Source organism: Rhagoletis pomonella, unplaced genomic scaffold, assembly GCF_013731165.1.
Source record: "Rhagoletis pomonella isolate Grant_MI unplaced genomic scaffold, Rhpom_1.0 Rhpom_scaffold_00101, whole genome shotgun sequence".
NCBI lineage: Eukaryota > Metazoa > Arthropoda > Insecta > Diptera > Tephritidae > Rhagoletis > Rhagoletis pomonella.
In genome coordinates this window covers 118,662-139,086 of record NW_023458655.1, presented here as the reverse complement: position 1 = coordinate 139,086, position 20,425 = coordinate 118,662, and the positions used below count along the sequence as shown (strand labels likewise).

Genomic DNA, 20,425 nt, shown 5'->3' with positions numbered 1-20,425 from the left:
CGTTGCCTTTAGGATCTTATAACGGATATTACCAGAAAACAAGTAATTCAATTAACATCATTCTAAAATTATGAATTTTATTTGGTTCAAACATCCCAAGTTCCACCAATCAATTTTAAAATTTTGTCATTTTAAGCATTAACAGGCTGATAAATTTAGAGTTGATTGTTGAAATCGGACAACAAATTTTCAAATATTTTTTATCTGTCCTTCAGAATAGTTACTCTGACAATATTAGCTAATACATGAATAAATATATATAATTTAGCGGTAGTAAAAAATACTGAAACGTAATAATTAACAAGTATTTTTCTTATCTCTTTGTCTCTTTTTAGGTAAGTCGAATCCTTGGAGTACCTAATGTTGTGATAATCTCCGAATATTCACACTTGCAAACCAAAATACTCGCGTCACTTTTTAAGAGGTATTTTAGCAATGGTTTAATTAATTAATATTTAGCTACAACAATATATATTGGGCATAGGTTAGGTTAAGTTATAGCTATACATTAAACAGTGAGCGTCAAAGTATACTGACGTTTTAACGATTTTATTTTTTTATATTTTTCACACCAAATTTTTCGATTTTTTTTATAAAAATATAGTTCATTCAACAGCAATAAACCTCAGAAATATTTTTTTTTATCATACAAAACTTGGAAAAATGTAAGAAATTTACAATTTTTCAATTCAATTTCGTTAAAAATTTTAATCATGAAGTTTGAAGTCGCTAAAGATTGCCGTTGATTTTTGAAAATTTGTTTGCAAATATTAACAAATGTATTCTTGTGGTTTCTGCTGTCAAATAAACTATATTTTAATAATAAATAAGAAAAATTTGGTTTGAAAATATAAATAAATAAAATCGTCAAAAAGTCAGGGTATTTATATTTCTGACGCTTACTTCTTTACCTAAAAAAATATACCCCTATTTTTGTATTTTTTCGGGAAACTCTGTTTATATACACATATATACACATTCCAACATACATTTAATAGCAGCAGCTGCAGCGAAATTTTGTTCATTTTTTGTTTTCTAATTATTTTCAATTTCCTAAAAGATTCGTATAAGAGTAAACAATTGTTTTGTTTTTGAAACTCATATTTCTTACCTACCTAGGACTCCTTTCTGACTCATATATTCTGAACTCTTAGAATATGTTTGCAGGGTAAGTTGTTTTCCACATATAAAATACATGGAAAACTTTGAGCGACCTCTAAATATTTTTTATTTAAAATAAAAAAGTGGGGTATATTTTTTCCGGTATAGAACAATCCTAGGGTCATGTTAAACTGAGTCGGAAGCAACATGTTTTTCAGCCAAATTCTTTTTTATTTTTTCTTATAGTTACCTTTTTCTATACGTTGATAAGAAACACAAAATTTACGAACAAACAAAAAATTTTCAGCAACATATGGGCTTGTCGAAGTTTAACTGCTGGAGCCGAGTTGCCATATACAGTATCGGTCATGTCTTTAGCACGCCATTTCAAAGTGATATTGTGTGCCACTTATGTTTATTTATTTATTTTTAAGAATTTTCAATTAAAATATAGTTCTTTCTCTAACAAAACCCATATAAACCCAAGTTTAACAATTTGTAGAATACTACAAAAAAGTGCAACAAATTTTCATTTAAAATTTCAAACTTTTTTCTCGGAAGTATTAGAATTTTTCTGAATACACAGTTTTATAGCCCAATCAATTTTAGTCTGATAATGTGCAAGTTTCAAGTGGCTAAAGGTTGCCGTTGATTTTTTAGAATTTTTTTCGCCAAAGGTGTTGCGGTTTTCTTCCATATACAAATAAATTGAGTTTGTTCATTATATGGAAGCTAATGCGACAAAAAAAATTCTAAAAAATTCGTAATTCGTACCCACTTGAAATTTGCACATTATCAGACTAAAATTGCAGGGGCTAAAAAACTGTGTACTCAAAAAAAATCTAACACTTCCGAGAAAAAAGTTTGAAATTTAGGTGAAATTTTGTTGCACTTTTTTGAAGTTTTCTACAAATTGTTAAACTTGGGTATATATGGGCTTTGTCTGAGAATGAACTAAATTTTAATTGAAAATTCTTAAAAATAAATAAATAAACATAAGTGGCACACAATATCACTTTGAAATGGCGTGCTATAGATATGACCGATACTGTATATGTACATTAGACTGCATCACCAAAAAAAGTTGCGGTTTTTCCGCCGGGATTACAAAATTTATTATATTTTAAGACGTCCACCAAAATATTTTGGAAAAATATTAAGATTTAAGTGAGCTGGAGCGATTTGAAAATACCTTCAAAAATGTAGTTTTTTATGAATAAAAATAGTTGTAGTAGTTGTTGTAGTAGTAGTAAAATAGTGACAAAACAGATTAAGCTTAAAAAATCTGCATAAAAATATTTAAAAATCTTTTAAACGGAATCGCATGAATGAGATTTTTGATGCTGTTTTTTTACTTTTTTCAAAGATTGATTTACGAAAAACTTGAATAACTGGGCCAAAACTATTCTGATTTAGACTTATGGGATCTCAGTAGAAAGGTATATTCACACTGTTTTTATTTCTGTAAAAAAAAAAATCATTCGTGTCCCAATTTTTTTTTTCAAATACCAACACATCTTAATTCAACTTTGAATGACGTTCGTTCATCCTACCTTTCTCTTTCATCCTTTGAATGAGTTTATTAACAAAGAAATAAAAAGGGTGAGAAATACCTTTCCACCGACACCTCTTAAGTCTAAATCAGAAGAGTTTAGGCTCAGTTATTCAAGTTTTTCTTATACCAATCTTTGAAAAAAGTTAAAAAAACAGCATAAAAAATCGCATCTTACGATTCCGTTGAAATTTTTTTTTTAATACTTTTATGCAAATTTTTTGAGCTTAAACCGTTTTGTTCTTTGAGGGGATTTTTTCAAAAACTAATTTTAAGAAACTATTTTTATTCATAAAAAACTCCATTTTTGGAGGTATTTTGAAATTGGTCCAGCTCACTTAAATCTTAATATTTTTTCGAAAAATTTTGGTGTACGTCTTAAAATATAATAGATTTTATAATTCCAATGGAAAAATAGTACCGATTTTTTTTTTGTATGGGGAGTGATGCAGTCTAATGTACATTCATATATATGTATGTACAGAGTGTATATACCAGGGATGGGAAGATAGTGAGCGAGAGTTAAACATTTCAACCAATATGTTTGTAACATCATCAAATATCATGGTTAATATCACCGAAATCTTTTTTGAAAATCGGTAGCAACAATGGCATTGTTAAAATGAAAAAAACTCACTTTGATTCTCTTTTAAGTTTTGGATTGTTAACATTAAGCAATTTTTGGTTGATGGTTTTCTCAGTGTTTGCAATTTTTCATTTAACCTATCCCCCCATGTGTGTACACCTGCTACATATTTATCTTAAAAAAACTGTGCACTGTGCATTTATCTTAAAAAAACTTAGCACAGAAATATGAGGCGGAGATCGCAAATACCCACTGTTGATACATATCTTTCATGGCATATTTCTTACCATCACTATCTTAACATCAACTGTCATTTCGCAGTTTGACAACTCAATTTTTCATTTTACCCCGTCACTTAATTTGGGTTCAGATCCACCTGATTATCTTGATACTATTTAGGAAATGAAATGTTAAGCCAACAAGTTGCCCAAATAAGAAAACGGGACAAAGTTAAAACAGAAATTTGACAGATGTTAAGACACATTTATTTGAAGGTGCAGATGTGGGGTATAAATATTCACTCTTCTTCTTCGTATTTGGAAATACAACAACTCGATCTCAAGAAAAACCTAAGTTGTGTCTCAAAAAGGTAGAGATTTTACCATTGCACATACGCATGCGTTAATTACAGTAAATTGGTATCCCACGCCTGATTTACATATGTGTTAGCATTCTTGCAAAATTTAGCGATGCTATCGATGCTGACGTTCTCTTGCGTGCTTTGTGGTTTCCAGCGATATGTACGTATGTATTCACCTTACTTCCTTTCTCTTGCTTTGCCATTGCCGCTTTGGGTTTGCACTTACTTGCATTGCCACAAAGCTGCACCTGATTTTTAATATACGTACATATGTATTCATGTATGCATTATTATGCGTATGCTAATCGGTTATGGAATGTAGTAAGTATGTATTGATATACTTATATAGAGAAATAGCATATTTTTAGAATTACGCGTAAACAAATTCTTCCAAGGGCATGCAAGGAAATATTTAACTCAAATCTCAAATACAAGAAACCCAAAGAGATAACTCGCATTTTTAATCACAGTATTATTGGTAGAGGCTTTAGTTAGAAGTTCTTTAGATTTTGAAAGTAGAAAAGGTAGTGAAAAAATTGTATTACCGATTTTACGAAAGTGCCATTAGAGGGGATCACATTAGAAAAGGCTAAAATTGGTTGAAAATATTCCTAGAATATTTACATATCTGTGGCATTTTATTAAACATTTTAAGTGATTTAAAAGGCTTGATTTTAGATTACAAAAATCATAAGTTTCCCTTGGGAAATTTAATATTTTTATTAAGCTTCTATTAAAAGGGCATCTATGGCTACTTAATCGTTAAAATATTATTTGGAAACCCTTTGAAATTCTGCTTAAGCGGAAATGTATATTGAGCAGGAACTAGCTTGTAAGTTTTGCTTTTTATTTTTAGACAATGAAGAAAAATGAAAGGATTCGCATTCATTTAATTTATTTAATACTTCTAAATATTTTCAAGACCTTTCGAAGTTTTCCTTATATCTTGACGTATGTTTTGGAACATTTTCGAAGCATTTGGAGATTATTTTCAAAAATTTCAGCTGAATTGAGAACAGTGTCAAAATTGCTCAATTTGGGCGGCGTGGAAACGTGCTTTTATGAAGTAAGATTTTCAAAAAAATTTTCGATTTATGTAGCATTCTTTATTTATTCTTTATTTTTTTATGAATGTGGTTGCAGTTGAAGATATTTAGAAAGTAGGTAAAGTATCGACTTTCTTCTGGGAATTTAATTTATAATCTTATATTTAGAGTCTATATATCGCGCACTTTCTTCAAAGATGTACTAATCAACATCTGCCTTTTCTTTCCCGAACTAAATTTTTCAAATATCAAACGTTCTTAAACCTCTTTAGTTTAATTATTTTAATATTAAATTTATTTATTGAATACAATTTTTTAAAAATTATTTCGGCTACAAACTTTCCCAAACATCTTTAGTTTCATACCCAAGTTCCAATATTTAGTTTGTCTCATCAATTAAATTAAAATTTTCAAACAGGTGGCAACCTTCCACAAAACTATTTTCGTCTGTAAGCCTTTTTCAAATTCTTTCTTTGGCTGCCATATTGCAATATTTACTATATCTTATGAATTTACTTAAACTGCAATTTTCGCACAGGTGGTAACTCTCGTTTTGTTCTATATTTTAAGTTGGACCACTAGCAGTGCATCGGTGAAAACTGCATTCCATGCACTAGTTGTCGAATGATGCGCGTACAAACATACAGACATTTTTTTTAATTTTCAAGGTTTAAGTATTGAAAAAACGGTTTAGTTAGGTAGCTTTTGGAAAGAATATTTTGGAAAAAAGTCAAAAATTTGGCTTTTTATATGTTATGAAAAAAGTAAATTTCTCACTTTAAAAATAAGGTGACAACTCTTTTTGGAAATACGCTGGAATGAAGTGTGCACATATTGAGCGTATACAAAAATTGCTTATTGAAATTAACAAAAATTAATTTTGTATTGAAAATACTTGCAGTCCTCATCACAAATATCTTTGGACTAATGTTCTCAAAAATACCTTTCATTTTATACCCATATTGCGTTGTTTTAGTTTTGTTTTTTATAAAATTCAAAATAAGTGGCAACCTTTCTCTAACACATGTGTATTTTAAGAGATAATATTATATAAGCAAATCATTGCTTAAGAACTTACTGTGCCTTTATTTTATAAACAAAAAATTAAATAAATGTGGGATTCAAATTAAGTGGCAACCCTATTCAAAAATATTTCTAGTTTGGGAATTTTTAAAAGCCTTTCATTTGACACCCATATTATGATGTTTTATTTAATTTGTAACAAATTTCGAATGGGTGGCAAGCTTTAACGAGTATTCACGGAGGTAATACCTATCTGCATAATCTTATAATGCAAAACATTATCTGTATGTAAAATTGCATTTAAATCGTTAGAGTCGTTTCCGAGAAACCTATGGATATTTAACAATACAAGAATTGCTCGTTTAATCTAATGCTTCAGTAAGCGAAGCAAATGATTAATTACTCTTCATGTAGCTACAATTTCAATTTACTAATATCACTTTTCTATTTGTATTTGTCGATTTTTATTGGCATGTTTATGACAGCTTTGCCAACAGATTTCAATTTCCCAAACATTTTCATACAAAATGCAAATCTAATATGACTTGGCGCACATTTCGTACGCATACCTGAGTTATTTTTTCTCAGTTAAAATGTATGCTAATTTAGCTGCAGGCATGTACATACACACATCCATGTATTTATGCACACGTATGAATGTATGAAAAATTGCAACTCAACCCCACAATTAACTAAATACTACACGCAACGAAAATTGAATAATTGATTTACATGGAAACTATGTATGTATGTACATATGTAGGTATGTATGTATATCGACGCGGCGGTAATTGCTGGCTGTTGGCTCAACTTGATTTTGCGCTTGTCTTCACATTGCAACAAATATTTGGTACAATAAAATTTTCCAAAAATAGTATCTGTGGGAATTACACTGAGTGTCACTAAAATGTGATCAGTCTGAGAGTATAGTTTTTGAGTTGCCAAATGCGCCCTCAGTGCAGTTGTTATATGTACTTTATTTACTTGTAACATATGTTTGACTTATTCTTTGGGTCCAATTTGACTCATAAAAATCTGGCGTCCGTCTCATAAATGGGATTCATACCTAAAAAAATAAAAACTTAATATAATGAATCTCCAATAAAAATCAATATTGCATACACCATAAAGGGTGTCAGGTTATTAGAATAAATACCAGTCTTATGGAGAGATCTTTAAAATGTATTATCCATTTAGATTTCTTCAGATGGGCTACCTGCTGCTAAGTAAACCTCTACTTAGTTCCTACAACATATTTCTTTTAGAGTATTTCTTATCTTTACTCTCACTAGTTCGTTAGCTATGTATTTCTATAGAGGAGAGGCTATGAGACATCGAGTGGCTTCACTAATTACAATTTATTCAACCATCAAACCCCTACAGTGGTGAGTTACAAAGAAGCTATAGTTTGGTGCGACCCTAATGAAAGGAATCACACAGCCTACTCTATAGTTGAGGTTTGAGAGGAATAAAGCAGAGACACAAATACATGTGCACGAAAAACTTGCGATGCTGGCAGATAGAAATACTGCCTAAAAATTGTATCAGAAAATAAGAAACCCGTCAACAGTTTCAAGACCGTGGCTTGTTCCTGCAAAGAGGAATATGACCGTTTGGCAGCAAACATCCAGAGTACACTCGAAATATGGAATAAATACTTCTCAACGCTTTTGAATGGCAATGCCGATAGGGCACTTGTCGAAGAAGAACCCAGACTGATGATGGAGCTAGTCAAAGCCAGTTACCGCAGTTCAGCTCTATTTTTGAGATGTCTAACTTCCCGATTTGGTAGGCTCCCAAGCAATTTAGTCGAGTTTTTGACATGGCAGAGCATTGACAGAGAAGATACTCCAAGGTTTCCCTGGTATCCCAACACTTCGTACACCTGGCCACGTTAGTTATACCCATTTTTTGTGCATGATTAGCCCTGTGCCCAAAGGTTCTAAAAATTAATTCTCCTATGGCCGTAAATCTACCTGCAGATTTAGCAGTAATATTCCAGCAACTTTTCGCGGTTGACCTAATGGGCCGTAAACTGAGGATCATTTCAAGAACAGCCGTTTGAGTGGACCTCAGCGCTCCCGTTTTGCACAGTGCCGCGAGGCGCTAAACCTTCTCCATTGGCTCGAGGTACGAGGACTTTTCACCACACCAAAACGCCATAGAGCAGTATTGGTCTAACTATTGCTTTGCAGAAGGGCAGCTGACGGACCCCAAGTGACTTCCAGTATTATTTTGCATGCATAGAGGGCGTTTTCTCCACACTGCGACTCCACAGCAGCTTACTATCCGAGACTACTGCCAGATGCTTTCTGTGAAAGCTACTTAGTCTTGGGGGGTCTCCACACTGGTACCTTATATATTCTTTTGAAAAGTAGAAGCCTGTTTTGCCTGCGTTAACACCCAGCGCCACCCGAGAGGCCCATTGGTCAATGACTTTCAGGGTGATTTTCATTAAATTACTTATGGTGTCTAGGTACGTTCCTGCAGACAGGTAATTTGCGAAATTTTTTTTAACTCAGCCAAATCAGCAAACGGCTGTAGCGTTAACTAGGAATAAGTAGCCACTAATAATTAAAAGCGTTACCCGTTGGGAATGGTAGGAGATGCGTTCATTCTCCCTGCCTTGGAAATTCCAATTATACTTGCACTTCATTCAAAACTCTATTCCTTCCCCGCTCTAGGTCTCCCACTCTCCCTAAGCGAATCAGCTATGAAAAAATTCTTGCATTTTGTAAAAGCTTTGCGGCGCTCGCTATTTGTCGCGTAGTTTCTGCAAAATAATTTGCTTTTCTTCTCACATTTTTATTTACTTAGTTTTAGTTTGTTGTTTGGGTATTATTTTCCAAGTAAGTATTTTCCAGTACGCAAACTGCTCGTACACTTGCTCAATTAAGTACTTATGCCTTGTGTGGCATGTGTGAATTATGCGTGCAACTTCGGCAATTTTCCCATGCATCTGATTTGCCGCCGCTGCCGCCGCCTTTATCACCGCTATCGGCGCGCCGCTGGCATGCCTCATGCTTTATGCCTCAACGAATGTGAATGCGTTAATTGGCAAATTGGGCAAAATGAATGAAACTAAATGTGAGAGATTAATGCCTAAATTACTATAATCATAGTCGAGATCAGTTGTCAGCGGCGGCAGCGGTAGAGCTAGCTGTAACAAGTGCACAACCAACAAGCACTTGATTAATTTGCAAATTGTCGCGCCACCAGCAACGGCCGACCGACGAGAGGTGAGAGGTAAGTACACAAAAAAAAAGTGCGTTTATATTTGATTGGCGGCTTTGTTGGCGTTTCTCCTTTACGACGACTGAACGAATGCAAATTGATGTTGACAATGTATCGTTGCATGTCCAACAAAGTATGTCGACAGCAATAATAATTACTCAATTGAACGTTGCACCGCGTCGCGTCGCGCCAGGCCGTTGCGTTCGCTAAAATGCGTCGGCTTGTCTATCTGCCAGCGAGCGAGAGTCATGCGGCTAGCTACAGAGGTGAGGTCCAAACTATACAAACTGTACGTACATACATATATGTATAATGGGATGCAAATGAGTCGCTGTCTATGTCTGTGTCTGGCTAGTATGCCTACTTGTGGCTCACCGTACAATCGTCTGATAGCGACAACTATAACAACAACAACAACGCACAAGTGCTCAGTGTTCCCCTCCAGCATAAAGAACGCACCTTTTTATTACGCAAATTTTAATAATCTAGCAATTAATGCAACAACCTCGTCGTACAACAACAACAAGAGCAACAAAGTAACTTGACCATCGCTATGTGCAGTAGCAAGCGTGCGCGCCAACAATAGCCGACAGTGGTGTGTTGTACAATAAAAAAAAAGTCGTCAATTAAACGTACAACCAACAAATTAAAATCGGTCAAAGAGGTGCGAGGTCAAAAGTTGAAAGCAGACAAGGAAAAATGAGCTAAAAGCGCATCCACGCATTTATTTGCTACAAAAGTGGTAGGTTTGCTTGCTGGCTGGCTGCCTGGCTTTTGGTGCTGTGTGTGTATGTCCGTGGCATGTGGCATGCGGCATTCACATGTTAGTACGCGCGCAAATTGCAACCAGAAATGCATGTCAGCAGCGCTTTTGTATGCAAACAACGTAGGTACACAAGAAAGGGGCTGAACGTGAGGTGAGGTGAGGTGAGTTAAGCCGAGCTGTGTTGAGCTGAGCTGCGGTCCGGTGGAAGATCTCGGAAGCCTTGGAATTTCTATTTGCATGTATTTTACTTACAATCATTTGAACTTAACTCACTAACAGTTGTATGTACATTAGGGTGGTGCAAAAATACATGTGAACAAGTAATTTTTAAGCAAAAAACAAAACTATATATATATATATATATTTCATGATCAAATGATCCGATTAGTATGGGAATACTTCTGAGATACTACCTTTCCGATGCAAAAAGAATTATCGAAATCGGTTGACGTGGTCCAAGGTTATGCGGAAAAATAATTTACCTATTTTTTTATTTCAAAAATGTTTAGAGGTCGCTCAAAGTTTTCATGTATTTTATATAGGAAAAAACAACTTTTCGTAGAAATGGTGTAGAATTCTTGAAAATCAATATTTTTCGATCGGAAAATTATGTTTCTCTTCGGGAGACTCCCAACAATAATACCGAATTATTTACAAATAATAACAATTTTTTCATAATAACTATATTTTATAGGTCCGCCAAAAACCCCTGAAAATGCAAAGGGGGACCCATACATAAAAAAATAGCTAGTATTAAAAAATGGTTATATAAACAATTTGGTGTTATTATAGGAAGTCTTCTGAAGAGAAACAGAGCCTTCCGATCGAAAAATATTGATCTTCAAGAATTATATACCATTTCACGAAAAGAATACATATATACATATTTAAAACACTTGGAAAACTTTGGGCGACCACAAAAATTTTTTTTTTTTTTCAAAATAAAGAAATAGGGATATATTTTTCTCCTAGGGGGTGAGAGCAATAATGTTCCGACATTACCAGGCAGGTTCTGTAATTCACTTCCGGCTAATTTGAATTCAAAGCGGAATTTATTGATATTCACTCGGAAGTGAATTACAGAACCTGCCTGTACTTTTTGGTTTTACTACCCTAATGCACATACATATGTATGTAATGTGAACAGCGGTAAATAACGTCGGGATAGCATTGCAAACGGCAAAGAAAATTTGTGTTAAGCTGTCAGAAAGCCACAGCATGGTGGCGCATGAGGAGTCGTGTTAAATCGAATGCACCGAAAAACAAGTAAGAAAGTCTAAATTCGGGCGGAGCCGAACATTAAATACCCGGCGCAAGTATTAAATATGTTTTTTCACCTTTCCGAAACCTTCCGCTAGATGGTAAGCCGGGGTGTATCAATTTTGAGTAAATTAGCGTCCTTCAATTTCGAAATATTGAAGTTTCAAGCATTTCTGAAATTTACCGTTATATGAGAAGCGGCCGTTATTTTAGTCCGATTTCAATAATTTTCAACGTTTTGCTTATATGTGGCAAGCACAATAACCACACCGAGTTTGGTATAAATTGGTAGAACGGTTACCGATATACATATATGTGATCATAAGTGGGCGGTGCCATGCCCATTTTCCAAAATTTTACCATAAACGTATTTCTTGGTAAAGAATTGTTGCAAGTATCAATTTTGAATAAATTAGCTTCAATATTTACTGATTTATCGAAGATTTTGTATTTCTCTAAATTACCGTTATATGGGATGTGGGCGTGGTTATTGTCCGATTTTAAAAAGTTTCGGCGATTTTTTATGCTGTACCAGGGCCAACAACTGTGCCAAGTTTGGAAGAAATTGGTGCAGCGGTTACCAAGATATACACATGTAACCATAAGTGGGCGTGGCTACGCCCATTTTCCAAAAATTTATAATATTCTTATTTTTCGTCGAAAAATTATTGTAAATATCAATTTTGAGCGAATAATCTCCAGTAGTTACTAAAATATCGCAGTTTTCGTATTTCTGAAAATTACCGTTATATGGGAAGTAGGCGTGGTTATTGAGCGATTTTAAAAATTTTCGGCCATTTAGTATGTTGTGCGAAGGCCAACAACTGTGCCAAGTTTGGAAGAAATTGGTGCAGCGGTTACCAAGATATACACATATATCCATAAGTGGGCGTGGCTACGCCCATTTTCCAAAAATTTATAATATTCTTATTTTTCGTCGAAAAATTATTATAAATATCAATTTTGAGTGAATTATCTTTAGTAGTTACTAAAATATCGCAGTTTTCGTATTTCTGGAAATTACCGTTATATGGGAAGTGGGCGTGGTTAAAGTCCGATTTCGCCCATTTTCAATACCAACCTACCTTGGATTAAGGGAAACCTACATACCAAATTTCGTTAAGATATCTCAATTTTTGCTCGAGTTATCGTGTACACGGACAGACGGACAGACGGACAGACGGACAGACGGACAGACGGACGGACAGACAGACATGGCTTAATCGATTTCTTTTTTCATCCTGATCATTTATGTATACATTTGTCTATATCTATCTCGATTCGTTTTGGCTGTTACAAACAACCGTTATGTGAACAAAATTAATATACCCTTGTGCACAAGTGCGCTCGGGTATAAAAAAGTATTTATTACGGATGTAGAAATGTGCATACATAGTTTCATAAAGCAACAGAATTATCGGATTTCCCCTGATAAGGTTAACTTCAATGATTTCTTTTTAATTTAGATCATAGGACTAGGTGTGGCGCTCTCTAAAGCACGCTATACATTTGATATAAGCAGATATAAGTCAAAAATTTACCTGTCCGACATAGATTACAATTTTTTTTGACATAGTTGGCGATGTCAGAATATTATTTCTGTGGCTCTATTGTGTAACCATTGAGCGACAATTTTCGGATCGATATCGCACCTTTGCGATAAATTTGATTTTTATAAAAATATTCTATAAAAGTTTTCTAACGATTTGTATCGCAAAGTTTGAAATTTTCTTTTCGATCATACTTATAAAAGTCATTGGTATAAGTCATAGTAAACTTTTGTTTCCCAACACCTTGTTAACTGCGAAAAATGTTAATGACATTAGTACGAGTGATTTAAAAAGTAAAAGTCGGTGGCTGATTTATATTGATGACTTTTAAAAGTAAAACTCACTAACTGATTTTTATTGATGACGTTTATAAATAAAAGTCGCCAATAACTGTTGTCTAAAAGCATAAACAGACGGCAGCGGACTTAATCCGGATCAACTGCAGTTAGTTCCCGAGTTGATCCGGATTAAGTCCGAGTTAATCCGGATCAACGCTGCCGTCTGTTTAAGCTTTAAAAAATACTAGTGAACCAACATGGCGTCCAAACACACAAAACTTAATAAATAATCCAAATGTTAGTCAGAGTTATGAGAGATCCGAGTGCCAGTGAAACGCAGTCTGATTCATCAAATTTCAAATCACCCTATATCGATGAAAAAAGTTCTTAATAAAAAAAAAATAAAAACTTGACCACACATGTACAGGTAAAGTCTTTAATTTGACCTCACATTTTGAAAATTCCCTTTCAAAAGTATTCCCAAAATAAATCGTCTTAAATCTCTTTCGTCTTATATTGTGATGATGATTTCAATGAACTTAAGAACTAATTTGAATTTGATTGTTCGAACAAATGGAAACCCTCCTAAATAATTTAATTATTTGAATATATCTTTTTAAACACGTAGCAACCCTCCTCAAACATTCCAAATGTCAAACCAAAGATTTCTTAACATTCTTTCTTTTGACCACTGTATTTTTATATTTTATATTCGTTTTGTATAACTTAATTGAGTTAGACCTTTCAAACAGGTGGCAGCCCTCCTCAAAAGTATTTTCAAGCTTAATCCTTGTTAACTTTCCTCCGCCTGACATTGCGATACTTATTTTAATTAACTAATGAATTTAGTGGAATTTGATTTTTAAACATGTGGCAACCCCGCTAAATGCACTTCAGAAATAAAAGTTTCTCAAAGCCCCTTCGACTGATACCCATATTTTAATAATTCATTAAACTAATTAAATAATTTAAATTTAACTTTTTCTAACTTTCGTTCAATCGTTCGTTAATACTTCTTCGTTTAACATCCAAATTTTGATGTTTCATATAACCTGTGTATAAGTAAACTAAATTCGACATCTCAAGCAGGTGGCAACCCTCTTCAAAATATTTTCAAACTACTACTTTCTAAACCCTACTACTTTCTAAAACCCCTTTCATTTGGTACCCATATGGTGATACATATTTTTCTTACCTAATATCATAGTACTATGAATATATGAAGCATATGATAAGATGAATAATATGATTTTTAAAACAGGTGGCAACCCTCCTATAAGTCAGCTAAGAAACAAAGCTTTTCAAAACCATTTGAGTTGAGACCCATTTTGTAATAATTCTTTTATTTTTTTTAATAATTTGAATATAATTTTTTGAAAGGTGGCAACTCTTTTCGAAAAAGTAAAACCTTATTGCACATACAGTCCAAGCCTTTTAATTTAACACCTCATTTCGGAAAATCGAACGAACGGTGCGGATATGAGGGCATTGATTATTAAATAATTTGAATTTAATTGCTCAACAGGTGGCAACTCTTTTACAAAAATATAACCAGTTTGCACATCTACCAGCCAAGCGCTTTAATTTGACATCCCATTTTTGAAAATCGAGCGAATGGTGCTGACCTTTTATCCTGCACAAAAAATGACTTCGCATATTATATATAGATAATATAAAAATCAAAAATAATTGTTATTTTGGATTTATAAAATAAAAGTCAGAAATAACGGTTATTTAAGGGGTAATTAAATAATAGTCAAAAAATAATTGTTAAAGGGCGTTTTTTTAATAAAAGTCGTAACTATCGCGGTCCCTGATTTTTCCTCCTTTTTTAAAAAGAACCCCAATGCGATGTTGTTTTGACCAGGGCTTGAACCCAGGCCCTGCGGAGTGGAAGCGCGCACTGATTACCAGTACACTACAGCGGCCGCCGCTTAAAAACAAAGTTAAAATAATTTCTCCTCACTCTCATTGCGGCAGCTTCTGTAGAGAGGACTTATTTATATTTGCCATCGTTAGGGCATCGGGGCAAATGTACAGTGCCCGGTAGAGACTATTCAAATTTATTGAGTTTCGGAAGGTCTTCCCTGTTCCGCCTATACCGCACAATCATCAACTTTTGAATCTTGAGCGCAGATGATAGGCCATCATATGCCACTGGTAAGCCTTCGTTTTATTCCTCTTTTGTTTGGATACCTTATACCAATGCAGTTTTTACTGGCTTATAATCAATTAAGTCGACCGCTTTTAGTTTAAACCAATATTGCTCGCCGCGGTCCATAGATAATTGGCTTTCACACGTTGGCCTCACTAAATCTTATGGCTCCCTTTTCAGCCACACCTTGAAGAAAATTTTTGAGCGATTGTTGGTAAAAATGTATGTCAAGCCCATCATGAGCTACGCTACTCTTCGCTCCCAGTGTGTCCAGCCTTTGCGCTTTTCCGATTATTGCCTTGTTGTTCCCTTTGTATAGAGAGAGACCAGAACCCAATGGGTTACAATCGGTCTGATAACTATGATGTATTTAACCTTTTTTTTTTGTTATTTGTATTTATTTTTCTTTTGTGCTTTATAACCACGACTTGGGCTTGAGAAACTTAGAATATAATTTTACTTCATGTTTCACTTCTAAGACGCGAATCTCTACGAGTAAAACTTAACGGTGTATATACACGGATAATTGAAATGACTCAAGCAGTGTTGTTTCTTACTTGAAAAAAAAGTAGCCAACGAAACCCAACTACATATGAACAATAAGAAATAAACCAGTTAAGCTTTTTTTGTTGCCGCAAAAGTACTTTCATTGCGATTGCACTCACTATTAATGTATGTATGTATTTACATTGTAGTTGTTGTAACATTTGTTACCACATGCAACGAACATGTTTAATTACCAAGCCGGCAGTCTAATCGACAGCCACACGATGACGTTCGTTCTACCGGTCGGTTGGTCACTGCGCATGCGTGCGCACTTGTACTCTTCGTATCAGTGCAATCAATAGCAGTGCATACTCGTATTATGCACTATTGTGTGTGCGTTGTTGTTGTTATGCGTGTACATTTGCGCGTGCATTGCATACGTAAATGATGAATTGTTGTTTAATTCGTGGGCGATGTAATTAAAGGTCGGCATTGTGTGCGTGTGTATATTCTCTCGGGGGTATCATTTGATTTCATTTTACCGTACCAGTTGTTTTACAAATATAAACCAATTTCACGCTTGCTAACGCTAAACAACTAGTTGCGGGTGTTATGTGATTAGGAATGTTTAGATAAAATTTTTATTATATTACATACAGTGGTCGAAAAAAATTATAGCCGTAACATATATTGGCAAGTATTTTTATTTTCTGTTCCTTTTTGTTTCAGTTGTTTATTTTTTTATAGAAAAATATTTCATTCTTTAACAAAAACCTTATAAATCGAAGTTTTAAACTTTTTGCAAACTGAAAAATATTAAGAAACTTTCGAGCTTTTTTATTAGATTGCTTAGAAGGATTTTGAGTAGGTAGTTTTGCAGCTACAAAAACACAAGCTTCAAATGGCTAAAAACTACCATACACGCCGTAAAATCTTCGACAAAAAAATCAAAAATAGCAACGCTAACTTTTGCTCAAAATCTTTCTAAGGGGGTTTTCCTAAATAAGTTTTAAAATTTATATATATGTACAGTGGCGGCAGAAATAATAGGCTCGCCTTACCTTGAAGAGTTTTGGCTATTATTTCATGGTTTGTTTTCAGTTTAATATTTTTTTATAAAGCTAGCTATACAACAAATATCAAATAGATCCCTTTTTTAAACTTTATACAAAAATTATAAAAAAATCGACAAATTTTCAAAAAAAATTTTAAACTTTTTATTCAGAATTAAGTGGCTAGAAAATAACGTTGAGTTTTGACAATTTTTTTTTTTGTTGACGAGTACGACGAGTCTATTATATCTGCTGCCAGTGTATATCCTAAAAAAAAAATTTTCAGAATAAAATTTGTGTTTTTGAAGGCCAGTTAAATTTTAAAACTTACTGTAGAAAACGGCTTTAATAAATCTAATTAAAAGTTGTATTTATACGGGTTTTGTTTAAGAATGAACTATATATTTATTTATTAAATTAAATAACAGAAAATATGTGAAACCTTGTCAATATGTGGTGTGGCTATAATATTTTCCACCACTTCAAGTATGTATGTATGTACATTTGGGTGTTTCTTATTTGAACTATTTTTTGTTTTTTAATATTTTTCATGTGTCATACTTTTATTCTATCCTAAGGCCCCAGTTTCGGTAAGGGCGATGTTTATTCGCGCAAGCCAAGCATAGCAGCTTCATTCAGTACCTTCTGTGAGGGCATCTCATCTACCCCTGCGGCTGCTAGACTGCACAAAGCATTGGGGAAGAACAACACCAGAATTAGACTAGCCGTTAGGCTACCCGATGGTTATTCTTGGAATGGCACTTCCCTGATGCCATTCGTTTGAGCGGTACAAATCCCCCGGGGTGGATGGCATCAGTCCAGTGCTACTGAATCAGGGTGACCAGCTCCTACTTCCTCACCTTGTCGACATAATCAGGGATTGTCTAGCGCTAGCTGCAGGGGTACCTCTGCATCCAATTCAGCATGCGTAGAGGGTGGGTAGATCCACGGATACTGCTCTGTATGCGCTGACCACGGATATACAGCGTGTCCTTGAGTGTGCTGAAACTATGCTTTGCGCCGTTCCCGACATAGAAGCGGCTTTCGATAACACATCTCATGTGGGCGTCGATCGGGAACTTTAGAAACGCATTGTGCAGTCTACCATCCGCAGATGGATAGCTAGGCTGTTCCATACCAGGATTTGCTGAAACTGCAGTCGGCGACAGCGTAGTAGAACTTCAAACAGCAAAAGGTTTCCCGCAAGGAGGGGTTCCATCTCCTCTACTGTGGAGTTTAGTTATGAGCGAATTCCTGCAGAAACTCACTGACATAGGGCGTACGCGGATGACATAGGGATTATTAGGGGCAAGTTCGCGTTTACCCTCTGCGACATCGTCCAAAGAGGACTTAACCTAGCTAAGAGGTAATGTGCTGTGGTGGGGCTTAATATTAATCCCTCTAAGATAGCCATTGTCCCTTTTACCAGGAAAATAATTCTGTTTATTTATCTATTTTTAAGAATTTTCAATTAAAATACAGTTTTATAACAAAACCCATATAAAACCAAGTTTAAAATTTTGTCAAAAAAACACAAAAAATACAAACAAATTTTCACTCAAATTTCAAACTTTTTTCTTAGAAGTGCTAGAGTTTTTTTGAGTATACAGTTTTATGGCCCATTCAATTTTAGTCTGATAATGTGCAAGTCTCAAGTGGCTAAAAATTACCGTACCAAGGCTTCACGATAAGTGTCTATATATGCATTTTTAAATTTAATAAGAATAGAAGAAAACATGATATAATTGAATTGTTAATTCTTCCAAGAATTTACACAATTATAAAGCTATTTAGGAAGGCAGTGATGCAATTACTTATGTATTTTATTTCCAACATATCTATTTTAATTGCCGAATTATTTAAATGTTGAATTGAACATGGAATCATTTAGAAAACGCTATATAAAATCATTAAGGAAATTAAAATTATTATAAACACAATTGCATTACCCTTGTACAGACCATTAAGTCAACACCACAGTTGCAAAATTTTTTTGCATTACTTTGCCTTCTACATATATTGTATATTTAGCACGCACCGCACGCTGAGTATTGCATACTTACATTGTACGAGTATGTACATAAGTATGCACAGATGTATCGACCTCTGTATGTACATAAGTATTGCATGTAACCATACCCATACCTCCCAAGCATATCCGCATCTCCATAAGTATGATTAATCACGTGTTTTGTGCCAATGCATTCGCCGCTTAACTTGCATCTATGCGATCCACCAGCCTGCCTGGCCAGCGTAGACCGCCTGCCAATTACACGCATACGCACACGCAGCCGCCAGCAGCCAGCCTTGGCCACCGCCGCTCACGCGCAATCACAATTTAACAGCAACACGAAAGCGCAACTGCAAACAAGTGTGATTACATATTCGCGCGCATGCACATATTTAGTAGCTATGTTTGTATGTATGTATGTATGTATGTACACGACATATGCAATAAGTATTACATTGCAATATTCACTCGTATGTAAACACGCATGCGCGCAATAATTTAAACGCGTCGATCCCCATACAGCCACGCAGCCAAGCATTCATTCAGTCAGTCTCATTCATTCTTTCAACATTCGCATCCCAGGTGCTTATGCATTCAACGCTGCACATTCACATTTCGCCAGCGCAAGCGGTGCATTCAATAAAATTAAAAAGAAAAAAACAACGAAACAAACAAACAAACAAGAAACTACAACCCAAATATAATTTACTAGTGCAAGTAGTATTATTTGATGGTGGAAAACGTGAAAAAGTGCGGCGGCTTGAGGAGAACTTCCGCAAAGCGCGTAAATTACTAAATTTTCTAGAGAGCAGGGCGATTATGTTTGTAGCTGGGTTCTTAGCGGTGTTTCAACAAAAATATTTATTATTTTAATTTGCATAAATAAATTCCTTTGTCTTCATTCATGTAATTATCTTTATATAAGCCAATTTTAGTTTTCGTTTTTAAACTTTTCCACATTGATGTTTTTTTACATTTTGTTCGCTCTTTTCAATTGCAGCAGCGTAAGCTGTCACCGACATGGGCAGTGAGCACTACTGCTTGAGGTGGAACAATCATCAATCCAACCTGTTAGGGGTGTTTAGTCAATTACTACAGGACGAGAGTCTGGTGGACGTCACATTAGCTTGTTCAGAGGGCGCCCTCATCAAAGCCCACAAGGTGAGTTAATTATGTTTACTTTTATAGATTATCTATGCATGTACACAAACTTTAATTAATGTAAATGGATCGAAATATATTATAATTGTAATTTGATATCCGGCGGTTAAATACAAAAACGAAGTATTACTTCGTTCGCTGAAATCTTAATGGGAATTCGATATGAGCATGAAGGTGCCACATAGGTAGACACCAAATATGTCCATAATGATCGAGGATGGGGCGGAAGCTTTTTTACTCTCTGCTAGAAGTTGATACATTCTTCTTACCTTGTTTGAGTGTTTTTTTTTTATCTTTAATTGAAACAAGTCGAAAAATAACATTACAGAAAAATTAGATCCAATTTTTTAAATTTAAATTAAAAATTTTACTAATAATAATAATAGATTTGCGCTTACATATATGTTAGTGTTTGGCCGAGCTTTTCCTCCGAATTGTGGCGTACACCTTGATGTTGTCACACAAAGCAAAAGAAAGTTCACATTTCTTAAAAAAAAAATAAAATCTAAAACCAAAAAGGAAAGTAAATTGAAAAAAAAAATAAATTTATTTAACAATATAAAAAAAGTAAAACACGTTCCTAA

The 20,425-nt window shown here is 34.4% G+C and overlaps 1 long non-coding RNA gene across 1 annotated transcript; it reads left to right on the top strand.

Annotated features, from left to right (window-relative positions):
* The first annotated feature begins 339 nt into the window (after positions 1 to 339).
* On the top strand, positions 340 to 19,832 carry LOC118749979. The gene is made up of 2 exons (XR_004994328.1): positions 340 to 424; positions 19,681 to 19,832. It is a non-coding gene; the product is annotated as an uncharacterized LOC118749979 (long non-coding RNA).
* The last annotated feature ends 593 nt before the right edge of the window (positions 19,833 to 20,425 follow it).